Raw genomic sequence first — 13,321 nt, 5'->3', positions numbered from 1 at the left:
CATGCTCTTCACCCCAGTTGTGGTTATCTCTGCCTAGTAAATCCCTTAGCAGGTAAGACAAATGCATTAATAACACTTTAAAACATGTCAGAATTGCAAGAGATGCAGAGCTGAGTGCTGTGAGAGCCAAGTTCAGTTCACACATTTCCCCATTTAAATGTTTTGGAGCGAGTAATTTTGGGCTGCGTATGCCAAGTGCGCTGGCACAAGTGCTGCAATAGGTAGTGTTTCTGCGTGGTGGTGTGTCGGCTCAGCACAGATGGTGCAAACCCCCATCAGTGAAACACCCGGCTTCATGCAACGGGTGGGTTTGCTTCCTCCAGGGATGGAGGAAGACCGGGTGGGATGGGCTGAGTAAGGAGACCACCCCTGCCCAGCACCACAGCTCAAAACCACACCAGGCGGGAGCTACTCAGCAGGGTACACCTGGACTGTCAGCAGGGAGTTGAGAGAAAATGAATTTTAACCATCCGTTAAGTCAATCGATAACTGGCTTTCTAAATTACAACATTTGAGCTAATTAGAAATGTGGAGCGGGGCACATTTCTCTGGTGGCGCTCCTCTGGTCTGGTGGGGAAGCGAGGCATGGTGCTGGTAAAGGCTCCTCATTCCTCTAGAGACCATGAAGACAACTGCCTTCTGCATGTCAATACCAATAACATCCCTAGGCTGGAGACTCTGAAATAGGGATGCCTCCCAGGTCCATGTGGCCAAGGAAGCTGCCAACACAACTGGAGGGTTCCAGCAGAGGTTTTAGTGAAGGCTGATGGTGAAAGACACATTAATGATCTTTGGAAAGCTTTGAGGTCCACTGGGAGTAACTTCTGAGAACAAGATACATACTAGTGGGAAAACTCCCTGTGAATAATAGGAATAGGCCATCGTCCTGTGAAACCAACTGTCTTGGTTTCCAATGGAGTCTCATGATGTTCCCATTTTTCACTCAGAGCTCCTGAAATCACCTGCTTATCTGGAAATCACATTTCTAAACTAGAAAGGTGAGTAAAAGGAACAATAAGTATGCTATCTTAAATACCCAATGATTTTGAAGGTAATCTGGTGATTTATATGGCTCAGTACAGGATCTTTGAAAGCTTGAGTGTGGCAGTCCCTGAAATCTGTGAATCCACTGATGCATTTCCTACAAAACGATGCACAAATTGGGAGTAGTCCCCAAATTCGTGGCCTGTATGAGCTAGTTCTGCTGCAATCTGGGATACAGATCCCACTTTCCCAATGCTTGCTGATGGTTACAGTGAAATAGTATCTCAATGACTTCACAAGTTAGTTATTAATTAGTAAAAACTGCATAATTTGAAATTTAGCAGTTAGGAATCAGTGGTTTTGGCTGACAGTTCTGGTGAGGAACATATAATTACGGGTTAGTAGTACAACGGGCACTCCCACACTGCATTGCCCCATTATTCTTCCATATAGGCAGAATAATCTTTCAGAAATAATAGGCAGGTCAGCATCTATAACCCAACAAGTTATTGGCTACTTTTCTGTATCTACCCTTAATTTCAGTTTCTGTATTCCAAGCTTTTCATGTGTGGCCCAAGGGCATAATAAAGTGATTTCACATGACCAGCCTTTCATTACTGGGGAGCAGGTTTCATTAGCTATAGATCTGTGCTGGACATTAAGAGAGGAGTTTCTGCAGTTCATTATCAATATCGAGCCTTCCATACCAGAGCTTCAGCCTCTTGGGTGCTGATGTAATTAAGGCAGCTTAAAAAGTTTCCCATTATAAGGAACCCTGTCCTGTTACTTAAAAATTCATCAAGTTTTAAATGCTCAGGCACAATTCCTTAGGTTTTAGGAACGCTGCTTTTATGACTTTGGGTTTTTTTTTTTTTACCCTAATTTGGCTTGCTACTTTCAAGAAGGGAAAAAAAGAAAGGACAAGTGTGCTGTTCTGGCATGTTAAAAAAACTCTGGTGTCCTCTTTGAAAGTTGACTTTCTGTAAATATTTTGATGACTTCTTTTTCCCAGCGGTATCATCTTTCAGCCCTTTGAACCAAGCCGACTAGTGATCACTGGCTGTGTGTTTCTAGTTTTCAGAGGGTCTTGATTCCTTCTTTTCAAAGTCCTTGATCCATTTTTCAAAAATACTGATCGTTCACTGCTGCAGCTGAAATATAAAGCTAAAGAGAGAGAGCACCCTGTAAAATTCTTAAGGGAAAGATGAAGGTAATTAGGCATGTGTGTTAAGTATCTAAATACATTTACATTGTTTGCCTTATATGCACTGACAAAATGCAGGTCCTAAGCACCTCCAGCAGCGTACTCTGAATTAGTGAGCACTTATGACCCCTGTCTCTCTGTGCTTCATCTCCTTTGAAAAAGCTTTTTTAGTGTATGACAAAATTTGTTTCACAGTGAACCATTCTCTTTAAAAAGTCAGGCTTTACTTCACTTCTCATATTATTCTTTTTTCTCCTTTTTTATCAGGAAACATAAAAGTTAAGGAGAGATGGGGACTAAAATAGTTTCTGAACTACCTTAAAAAAATCTGAGTTTCTGCCAGATTGCCTTCACTTTCAGCAAACTCCTGTTTTTACCAGCCTCCCCCCTTCAAAAGCGTAGCTCAAAACACTTTTAATCGTGATTCCTCACGTGCCTGGCCTTGCGCTGTGGTCCCTGACACGCTACAGTTTTTCCTACCTGTGGCGTGCGTGGCAAAGACGGGGCATCGTCAGAGCTCAGCTGCTGTGGGACAGGCTAAGTAGGTCCTTATCCTCCAGGCAAAGCGGCTTCTTTGCGGGGAGGCAACGTACGCAGCGTGCCTGCCAGTCGGTTACACAAGAACCTGTGAGACATCTGCGGATTACTGGCGTGAGGATGCTCGGTTTACGTAACGGCACCCAGCTCCCAGGCAGCACTTCTCGTCAGGAGGTATTAAAGTGCCCTGCGCCAAAAAAAAAAAAGAGGTCAGTGTTATCATCCTTAATTCACATATTCTGTGTCTGGCTTTGAGGAAAGAGCATTTTCTCGTCATCAGAGCAGTGGTAAAAGACAAGGCAGCTTCTGCAAAGATCTAAAACACTTGAGCAATGTGCCTGCGTGAATGAGGCTTACCTATTTAGTACTTAAGACCTGTGTCCGAAACATGCCTGAATTACCTTTGCGTAACCTTCCAGTCATAAAATTAAATACTATTAATTACCTGTCTGTCTCTGACGTCTTATATTTTGGGCTGCAGAAGTAGCAGTCCCTATAACTCGGTTTGCTTAACACTTTTCATACTAAGACTTTGTCTTCAGTTGCGTGTAGTTTGTGTGCGTGTGCACAACTGTGCAGGCTGGGATTTTCAAAGCTGTCTCAAGCTGATCTTTAAAAACCTTTTCGAAAAAGTGCTTCTGCAAGAACAAGTCAGCACAAATTGAAGTTCGGAGAAAATATTCTTAGGCGGATCATGGGGGAGTCTCAGCCTCACCCTGTCACTGGACGCAGGCTTTCAAGCTGCCGTTGTTATTTCAGTGTCTGCGCACCTCGGATGCCCCGTTCCCACAAGTCCTCTGCCTTAGTTCTGCCCCTGTAAAATGAAATAGTGACACTTTCTTTCTGCAGTTTTTCCTGTGTTTTGCCTTTTTCGCCTGTAAGCTCTTTAGACCGGAGTCTCTGTCTTAAACATACTGTCTGGCTTGCCTAAACCCCAGTGTTATTCCAGAAACTTGCTGTAGCTTCACTACAAGAAATTTATGCTAATATAATATTATTACAGGCTCTTTGATCAGCATTTCACAACATATTGAAAGAAAAATACGTTTAGGAAAAGCAGTGTATCTTGTAGGAATGATCATTTGTTTGACCTTAATCTGTCATTGGCAAAGCTTCCAGGCTGCACTGTATTAGCAGATGGATAATCGGCTCCAGCTGAAATTACTTGCACAGTTAAGTAGTTTATTTTCTCATTTTCCTACAGTGAGAGTCTCTAAAAACAGGGATGGCATATAAGTGCTCACATACGTTCCTGTATAAACGTGTTGGGCTCCTCGTTGGGACTGTTTGAGTGAGACGCCGAGGTGTTACCATCTCTTCTCCAGAGCTTTGTGCAAGGAACAAAAGCTGGAGCCAGGTCACTGCTGGTTTCCTTTTGCGGGGGGGGCGGGGCACAAGTCTGGCACAAAACTGCAGCACCTGCTTCTGCCCCATTTGGGACCTATTCCACAGGACATGGGGAGGGAGGTTTTTCACAGACTTCACTGGATTTTGGATCATCTTCAGGGTTTCTTCCTTAGAACAGCTTGCAAAGCTTCTCTGTATTGAGCTTTTCAGTGATGTCTTTGTGCCATGTAGAGAGAAAGTAATTAAAAGAGAAAATTTACTATAGCAGTAAACGAAATTAGAAAATCACAAGATTCAGAACTAATGGGATTCAGATGATAAAACCAGAGAAAAGAATAGAATGAACACTCATTTTGCATGCATACAATCCTATTGCCTATAACTTTTGTTAACAGATTAAGGAGAGCACTTTATGAAGGTTTTTATAAAAGTGTAAGCAACATGAAAAAAAAATTATCAATGTTGCTAATTATACAGCTTCTGATGACTTTTACATCTCTGGAAAGAAATTCCTTGCACCACAACTGGATCAGATTTGCATGGTTTTTTGTTAAGATGACTACTCCCCTAAATGATTCAAATATTATTGGAGCAGAATTAAGTGGTGTGCAATTCTTGTCTGTGTCTCGAAAACAGCCTCTCATTTGAATACGAAGATGTAGAGGGCTATTGATTATCAGTTAAAACAATTGTAAAAAAATTGTGCACAAACTAAGTGGTGCATCCAAGAGTTTTACTGGGGAAGAATGCATTTATTTACTCAAGAGTGACACAAGGAAATTTGCATCTAATGAATAATAATATAGATGCTCAGTAATGCAGTTACAGAAAAGTTATGGTTTTGGTATGGTAGAAAATTGTCATTTGAAGCTGGCTTCTTGCCTTGACATATAAACCTGACATAACTGTTACCAATGACATAGGGTAATTTTAATGAAATATAATTGAAAGAAATTGAAAGGCAGGTTGGCTCTGGAACTTTCATCTCAATTATATTAATTCTGCTTATATTAACCACAGACAAAAGAAATTCATTTAACTATGCTTTATTCCTAACAGAATCATGGGTAAGTGACATTCAAAGAAAATTGAAAAAGAAGAGCAGTTCCTCTGCTTAAAGTTGCAGAAGCTGAATAGAAAAGGGATTTTTTTGAAAATAAGGAAAAGCTGTAGTAACTAGTGAAATAGCCACAGATTTTGCAAGGATGTTCAGTCATTCCAGATTTTGTGATGTAAAGAAAAATTATTCAGGAACAGACAAGATGAAGCCAACACTGTTGAGACAAATATGGGCTGGTGGTACCAGCCTTCCGAATTATTTTAATTTGTGTATGAGTTGCTATGTTGTGTACCTTGTTAACATTTGGATGCTATAAAGTTGTTTGGAGAAATCATGCTCCTTGGGACGGCTGCTGTAAATGGAGCTTGCTACTGTTGCTACTCCATTGTACCCAGTTATTGAGGCACTGGGCCTTAGTGTTGGCCTGACATTCCTGCAAGAAGGGATTGCCCCTAAAACTGTTTGACCATCCCCATTTTAGGCCCAGTTTATAGGTGAGAATAAAACAGCTTACCTTTGGAGTGTATCCAAGCAGGGAACTGTTCTCTCTTCTCCACTTAAAAGACGATATTCCAGTATCAGTCAGTATCGTAAGTGGACGCCCGCGTCAGAAGAGGGGGCGGCTCTAGTGCCTGATGGGGGAAAATCTTCCAAGAACTGGAGCAGTGAGTTTCAGTTTGGTGAAGTTTTTTGAAGCTTTGGGTTTGGGCACATGATCCAGCTGTTCCAGTATGGGGCTAAGACAGGCACCATTTTTTTCCCCTACTCTGGTTTTTTTTTTTTTTTAGAAAGGAAACGTGGGCACAAAGGTTGGATGGGGGTTTAGAGGTATTCCAGCAAGTCTCTGCTGTGGTTAACTGTGGGAGCAGTGTGGTCAGACAACCAGTGGTCAATTTAGAGGCAAGTAAAGAAATATGGGAAGAACTGAATCACCTGGAAGTAGAGCAGAAAGGAGTAAGCCATGACATGAAGTCACAAAGAAATACAATGAATGTTGAGTAAAAATGGTATTGGATCAAGTGCCACAGATATTTCAAAAAGAGACACAGAAATCTTTGACCAGTTTGGCACCCCTAAAAGAGCTGCTGCCTCTTGCGGGGCAAAGCCTTGCAAACATAGGAACCTGCTGTCTCACTTGTCCTGTTGCTTGCCCACAGCTTTGCCATGCAGAACCGAGAGGCTGAATTACTCCAGCCCTGACGCAGCGTGGTGCTGTGTGTGAGCTAGTTAAACCTGCTAAACTGGGGCTGGGAATCAGGGCTACAGCTGGAATTTAAAGACTGGGGAATTTGCTTTGAGGTTCAGTTTTCTCTGATTGCAAGTATGCATGTTTTAGTGAGGGGAGGGCATCTGCAGCATTTCTGCTACTGCTATACAGCACGCACAAATCAGCTCCAACAAGAGGTGTGAAAAATCTTTCAGATTTTCAGCAGAAGTGGATGGGATACTTTTTGTTTAACAAAGCAAACAGCATAGGCTGTGTCTACATTAAAATGTTTTACTCTGTGATAGGAGCAGGTCAGTGATCTAAATGGCAATGAGCTCCCTACATCTACGTTTCGTGAAGCTTGAGATTTTTACATGAGGTGACGTAGTCAGATATGACACAGGGCCCACAGCATACCTGTACCCTTCTGGCGCAGCAGCTGGGAGGGAGAAGGGATGCTCTGCTGTGTCCACATGGGCACAAGGTACCTATATCTACATCTGAGACACTACGTGGGCTCCAGCTACAGTCAGTGGAGTCTTGCAAGGACAGTCAGTGGAGACTAAGTGTGACTCTGCTCTCCACCGACAGTATTAGTTGGATCCTACACGTGGCCCAGATATAGGTACTGCACTGTGGCCACTGAAAATTAAGGTATAAAAAGCTTATTTAGCTTTTTAGCAGTTAGCCTGAGTATTGCAGCTCTGCTAGTGCTGCAGACCTCAATGGCATGAGAGAGGGAGAATTGCATATTTCTTGTGCAAATTATTTGGAGACTGCTGTTGGTCTGAACTGTTCAGGATTCACCTAAGGGCAGGGAGAAAAGGTGCTAATGAGTACGCATGCAAACTGTGAGTGAACACAGTGACTGGTGTAACTAGATATTCCCTGTAGAGGCACGTGGAATTAAAAAAAAAAAAAAAAAGTCAATATTTTGATCTTCTAGCAACCTTGTACTGTGAAGTCTGTTGTTCCAGTGTAAATAATTATATTCTTACTTCAGTGGCTGAATTAAGTAAGAAATCATGAAATTGTTTTTGTTTGTTTTAGAATAAAGCATGGGAATGACAAAAATACTTGCAAAAACTACACGAAACTGCATTTTTGGTGGACTTAAAATTTACAGGCAACATTTGCTCTAGTTCTGATGGGTCCCTGGACTGTGCATAAATCAGCAAGCAGTGGCATTTTCTTAATGTCACTAATGACATTTTGGCCCAGAGGGTCTCAGCTGACTTTGTTCACTACAGAATTGTACACGGCACGTCCTGAGGGGAATTACTGCATCACTGTGTTTGTTTACATTAGTCTTTAAGCTGCCATCCCCAGCAAGTGTAATTAATTGTCCAGTGAAACAAGATCTTTCATTACCATCTTTCCTAATGCTTAATCTAGGAATAATTCTCTGGGATATTTGGGATATATGGAGTAAACAAAATGTTTCCTTCTCAGTGTGGTGAATAAAGTTACCGTTGTCAAATGCTGAATGATGAAAGATGCAGTTTACCCAAAGGCACTGTTTTGGGGGGATAAATGAGGGAAACTGGACATTGATCTGATGCAATGTTGTCGAGGTTATTATACGGCAAATTTAGTGAAGAACATATTATTCCAGGCTCTTGCAGAATTATATCAGCCAAGGGGCCAGCTAAGAAAGTAAAAATCTCTTTCCAGGGGAAAGAAGACCACAGCGAGTATTTGGTAATAACTGTGCTGTTGCTCAAGTGATGGTGATGGATTAAGCCAAGGTTAATGTAAACTAGCTGAACCCCCAGCTAGTGATGTATACAGGAGGGAGGTCTGGTAACACCGCCAGCCACCGTCCTGCGGTCTGGAGAACAAGAGGAGTGTGCTGACTGTAAGAGTTGTATGTCTTTACCACAGCACCCAGACAGACTGAGTGCTCTTGGTGTCAGCACTCAGGGCTTTTGGGATAGGAAGGGAGTAAAAGGCGTTCCCACAGAGTGAGTGAGGTTTGAACAAAATGTCTAAACCACTTATGAATCAGACTTGCATTAGGACTTGTGGGCGTAGACACTTCAAGGGTGTTGCGAACCTGCACCCAGGATATCTGGCCTCCTACCAGGAGGGCAGTTCAGCCATGACTCTGAATGTGAGCAGTGTTTTAGGCCAGTGCTATGCTTATCCCACCTTAGTTATTTTTTTCCAATGAATAGATATTGCCCTCTTTCTTCTGAAAAGGTCAGTCTTTGCCTAAATGGAGGGGTATGCTGTTACACAATGTGTGATATCTTTTGGCACATCGTACTTATAAGGTCTTGACCTCTTGTTTCTTCACTGCGCAGGCTGTGTTAGGGCAAGGCTGTGTTAGTACTAATATCCCACTGGTCTCAGAATAGCATCATTAGAGGGCTCAACATAATAAAGTGCACCAAGGGCCAAGGGGTATAAAAAACTGAGTATCTGACATCTGAGAAAGGCTTCAGTGCATAGGATCTGTGCTTTCCGTGCTTCACAGAGGTTAATTATTTTGGGGGCAAAAATATTATCTCTGAATGGCACGTTACCCAGGAGCTTAAAATGCTCCCCTGTTTAATTGGGTTACTGATTCCCTTATCATTACGAAAAATTGCATCAGTTTTGGTTGGAGAATAAGGCAGTAAAAGAGGTGACGGAACAGCTCATTAGTCAGGGGACCATGACCCATGACTCCGCTTCCATAGGCAGAGAAGGTGGAAGAGACAGTAAAATCTGCAGAGGTGGGACAGGGGAAATAGGAAGGCAATCCTCACATTTCTTTTGAAATCAAGGTGATGAGCCAAGTTTTCACGTACGCTGTTTGAGTTATAAAAGATAATAGCCTTGCTAATATTTTCAGGCAAATGAGCAACAGGGGTTTTCTTTAAATTTGGTCAAAAAGAAATGTATTGAGGAACAAGTAAGCAAAACATGAATCTTATCAGGCTGACACCAATGCAAAGAAAGGGAGCAAGTTTGCGTTTAGATTCTGATGCAAACAGGTTGGAGCAGTGGAGAGGTAAGTACAGTGCTCATTGCTCCTCCTTTAAAATGTTCTTCCCTTCTTGTCTAAACCTAGCTGCCCAATTTTCTTTTTAATCACACTGTTGAACAACTCTAGTGCAGTTGGATTCGTTTGGAGGAAAGACGAGTCATCCCCTCGCTTGAACTGCTCATCTGTCATGGCAGAACCTATGGAGTAAGGAGATAAAGTCTGGCATGTAGCACTTGGCAGAACAGAAGACAATTTGCCTTGAATTGTGCCCCAAATAAAAGTAATGCAGTCTCTGGACTGCTGATGTAATGTGGTCCTTCCCCCTAATTAGCTGAAAAAAACTAATCAATTCTAGAGCACACACAGTTCAAACATGCTTCGGGAGTATTAATTAATGGTAGTCCAGATATGTACAGATGGAGGCCAGAGGGTCACATCTGAGTGAAACTGCTCTAGCCAAAAAGAGATGAAATGTGACTCATGGCCCCACTCACCCCTTCTTTCCCTGACGCCTCTGGCATCTGTGCTTCTTTGCTACAGGATGAGTGTCTCACCTCGAGCAGTGGAGGAGGACCTCAGCCTCAGCACACGCTTGTCCTTTATGCCCTCTCAGGATCTCCTCTGTCTCAGCTGGAGATCCTCTTCTGAGGAGAGGCTGGGGATGGTACTAGTCTGGCACCAGGGAATTTGCAGAAGACTTCAGATGAGCAGTAGTCCATTATCTCTCTGAATTACTTGTATTCCCTCAAGCGACCAAAGTGGAACATACATGTGGAAGCAAAAAAGGTGCACCAAAGGCAGGCAAGTCTCTGCCAGCACTGAACAATGGTTGGGTAAGTAATGGCCCTTCACCAGAAGGGGGTTCACAGAGTCTGCTCAAGAGACTTGAGAATTTCTACCGGTGCCCAAAATTTCTGAATTCCAACCAGAAGTGATGTAGATTTCAGTGCCAAGAGGCATAATGCAGCTTCTGGGAGCAGCCTGAGGCAGAAGAGCCTTCCAGATAGGTACCGAATTGCCACACTGACACAGAGGACTGATGGTGGTGGTGAGGGGGGTTTATTTCCATGTTGCAGTTGACGGCAGCCCAAATTCATCAAGCAGATGTCACTCTTGCTGAGATTTACTCATTAAGTAAAGCTAGCCTTCCAAAAAAATCTATCTTAAGCGGAGGGAGACTTGCTACCATTGGAATATACATAAGGAAACAGGCAGAAACACTACCTGCACTGTGTCGCACACCGATGCTTTGTTACTCACTCTTCCTTGTGATGAGACGGCATCTCGGCTGAACACCTTTGCGGAACAACAGGTTTCCAGTAAGCCTCGCAAACCCTGGTTTTTGAGGTTTAGTGTAACAGTAATTTTTAACTGTGCCTGTTCCTCTCTTTGTCCATTCATGAACTGTGTTTGATAAAAATTATGCTGTAAATACATCATTGCAAACTATGAGATTGGATAAGTAAAACTGAAAGCATTTGGCTTACCAGATCTTATTAAATGGTGATTTACACTGGAGGATGCTTTTTCAAAGAGTTGTTTTCCACCAAAAAAACGCAGATTTTTTTAGATGCTTTGCAGTCATGCAGGATGTTTAATGACATGTTAGATGGGAGCAAATCTATACAATGGCTTTCACTGTTTCACCAAAATATTTCAATAATGTTAAAAAAACATTAGAAGCAAAACAAGATAAATTTTTTCTGACTTTACAGTTGTAATTTATTCTGTTTTGACTTGTATGTGGTACTAAAATATTCAAATATATTGTTATTAATTAATTTATTATGTATTAAATTGTAATATAAAAATTCAAAGTTGCAAATGCCAGAATTTTATTGCAGAGCAGAAATCCTATTTGTCACACAGCTCAGTAACCAGGCGTTGCAGTCTGTGAAGATTGTAGCTTGGGCTTTCAGCTGTAAGAGCACGTTTTCAGGAGGGGTGGGGGTGGCTCAGGATGCTCCAGCAGTTAGTTAACACATTAGCTTGAGACTATGACTGAGGTTCATGCTGTGCAGGCTCTCTGTGTGGCTGTAGCTGGATCACTTGCTCTTTCTAGGCCTCATTTCTCTGGCTATAAACATGTGAATAACAGCAATTCACAGATGTGGTAAAGGAGACATGCATTAATGAATGTGACATGCTGAAGTATCACAGACAAATGACTGAATTGCAAGACAAGTGGAACACCAATAATGCTGTTTCTACCAACACAATTTTTTTTAATTGGATCCTAACAATGATGGGATTTCTCCAGGGTGTTCCTTACATGTTTAAGTTAAGTAAGCATAATAAAAATCAAACAAACTCTGACACGTATAAGCGGTTTGAGTCTTTTTTTTTCACCCTGTTTTCAAGAAAGCCACTGACAATTCAGTATTAACCCAGTCATTGCAGCCTTCCATGAGAGACAAGAGCTTAATTTCTGCTTTAATGAAGAAGCAAAACATGTTTTTTGGTCAAATACTTGCCAAATCATCTTGAAATACCATACAGAGGAAAAAGCCATATGCCCAGCTATGGTCCTTTGTTTCTTGGCTGAATACCTGGAATGTGAAGGGAAATGGCTTTTATAATAGAAGAACATGTTATGGAATAAGTTTTTCCCAAGCAATTACGTTCTTTCACAATAATGCTTTCATGAAAGATAATCTGATTAAATTATTTTGGTCAGGAGCCTATTTTTAATTAAATACCCTAAGGATAGTTCTAAAAGATAAATCATTTCGCTCACTTCGTTTTACTGGCTGTCAGGAAACCCTGAATGATTCACATGGTCAAAGAAGCTGAATTTGTGAATAAATCCTAACTCATCCCAGTCCGAATCTATGGTTGGGCAGAGGGGTTATAAAGTGAGTTGAGGAGACTCTCCCTGCTGCACAGACATCTGGAGGCCGGGAAAGTACCTACACCTGCTTGCCCTGCCTCTATGCTCTCCCATAGGCATCTGGTATAGGACAATTTCAGACGGACCATTGGTCGGATGCAGTGCAGCTATTCCTATGCTGCTATGTTTAAACTCCCTAGGGTTTCATCTTTTGCATACTCAGCAGTTTTTTGCATCCCAAACATAATGAGAGTTCAAGCATGCTCTTCGGAAATGTTTATGCACCAGCGCTGACGATGGGCAGTTGAACATATTGGAGAGGCCAATCAAGGGTTTAGGCTGCCTGCATCTCAAATAGAAAGGGAGCTTGACATTTATATATAAATATATATATTAGACTTACTTACACATATATATATATATAAAATACATTTACATATATATACATAACACATTTGAAGGTTATTCACACAGATTAAATGCATACTTCAGTTAAGACACACAGAGGCCACAAAGGTCTAGGAACCAGTGTCTGGAGATTTTAATACAATATTATTAGGCACAGCCAACAAAGGCAGCTGCTTGGGCAGCATTCTCTGGGTTCTGCTTTGGGAGCTTCTGGACCTTCTGGGGACAAGGTCTAGGATCATCAGGGACGAGGAAAGTGGAGCCACCAGGGTGTGGGCCTGAGGAAGCTCTAGCAGCTTCTAATCAGCATGATCGGCTGCCCTTGACCCAGGGTGCCTGGAGCCTTTGTTGCAGCTGTCCCTAATTAGGGAGAGTGAAGCACCCTTTAGCCAGTGCTCAGGTGGGGACTATATAAGAGCCATGGCCCAGTACTCCCAGAGGCAGTTTGTGTAGCAGGGTGTGAGGAGGAGGGCCTTGGTTGAATTTGTACCACTGTAATGGTCTCAGTTACGGTGGTGACATGCCACCAGGCAGTCTGCCCAGCAGATGCTGGAGCAGCTGTTGCAGCTAGGGCAGAGGCTTTGATACAGACTGAACTCTGGATGGCAGATGCAGCCCTCCAAGTCCTGGGCTGCAGGGAGTGCCTGGGGCTTCTCTCTGATGCCCAGAGAGATGGCCTGCTGTCCCACAGGATGTGTGCCATCTTGGAGGAGTTGTGCTGTCAAGTAGAGGAGTTACAGGAGGAAGTGAGCAGGCTGTGCAGCATCAGA

General features: G+C 42.5%; 1 long non-coding RNA gene across 1 annotated transcript; it reads left to right on the top strand.

Moving 5' to 3' along the window:
• The first annotated feature begins 2,809 nt into the window (after positions 1-2,809).
• Positions 2,810-11,618, top strand: LOC148057433 (uncharacterized). Its single transcript, XR_015705463.1, has 3 exons — positions 2,810-2,934; positions 3,930-4,082; positions 9,854-11,618. It is a non-coding gene; the product is annotated as an uncharacterized LOC148057433 (long non-coding RNA).
• The last annotated feature ends 1,703 nt before the right edge of the window (positions 11,619-13,321 follow it).

The sequence above is a fragment of the Nipponia nippon genome, unplaced genomic scaffold (assembly GCF_047370975.1).
Source record: "Nipponia nippon isolate SJK-2023a ecotype South Korea unplaced genomic scaffold, ASM4737097v1 scaffold_1, whole genome shotgun sequence".
Classification (NCBI taxonomy): Eukaryota; Metazoa; Chordata; class Aves; order Pelecaniformes; family Threskiornithidae; genus Nipponia; species Nipponia nippon.
This window is presented reverse-complemented; position numbering and strand designations above follow the sequence as displayed.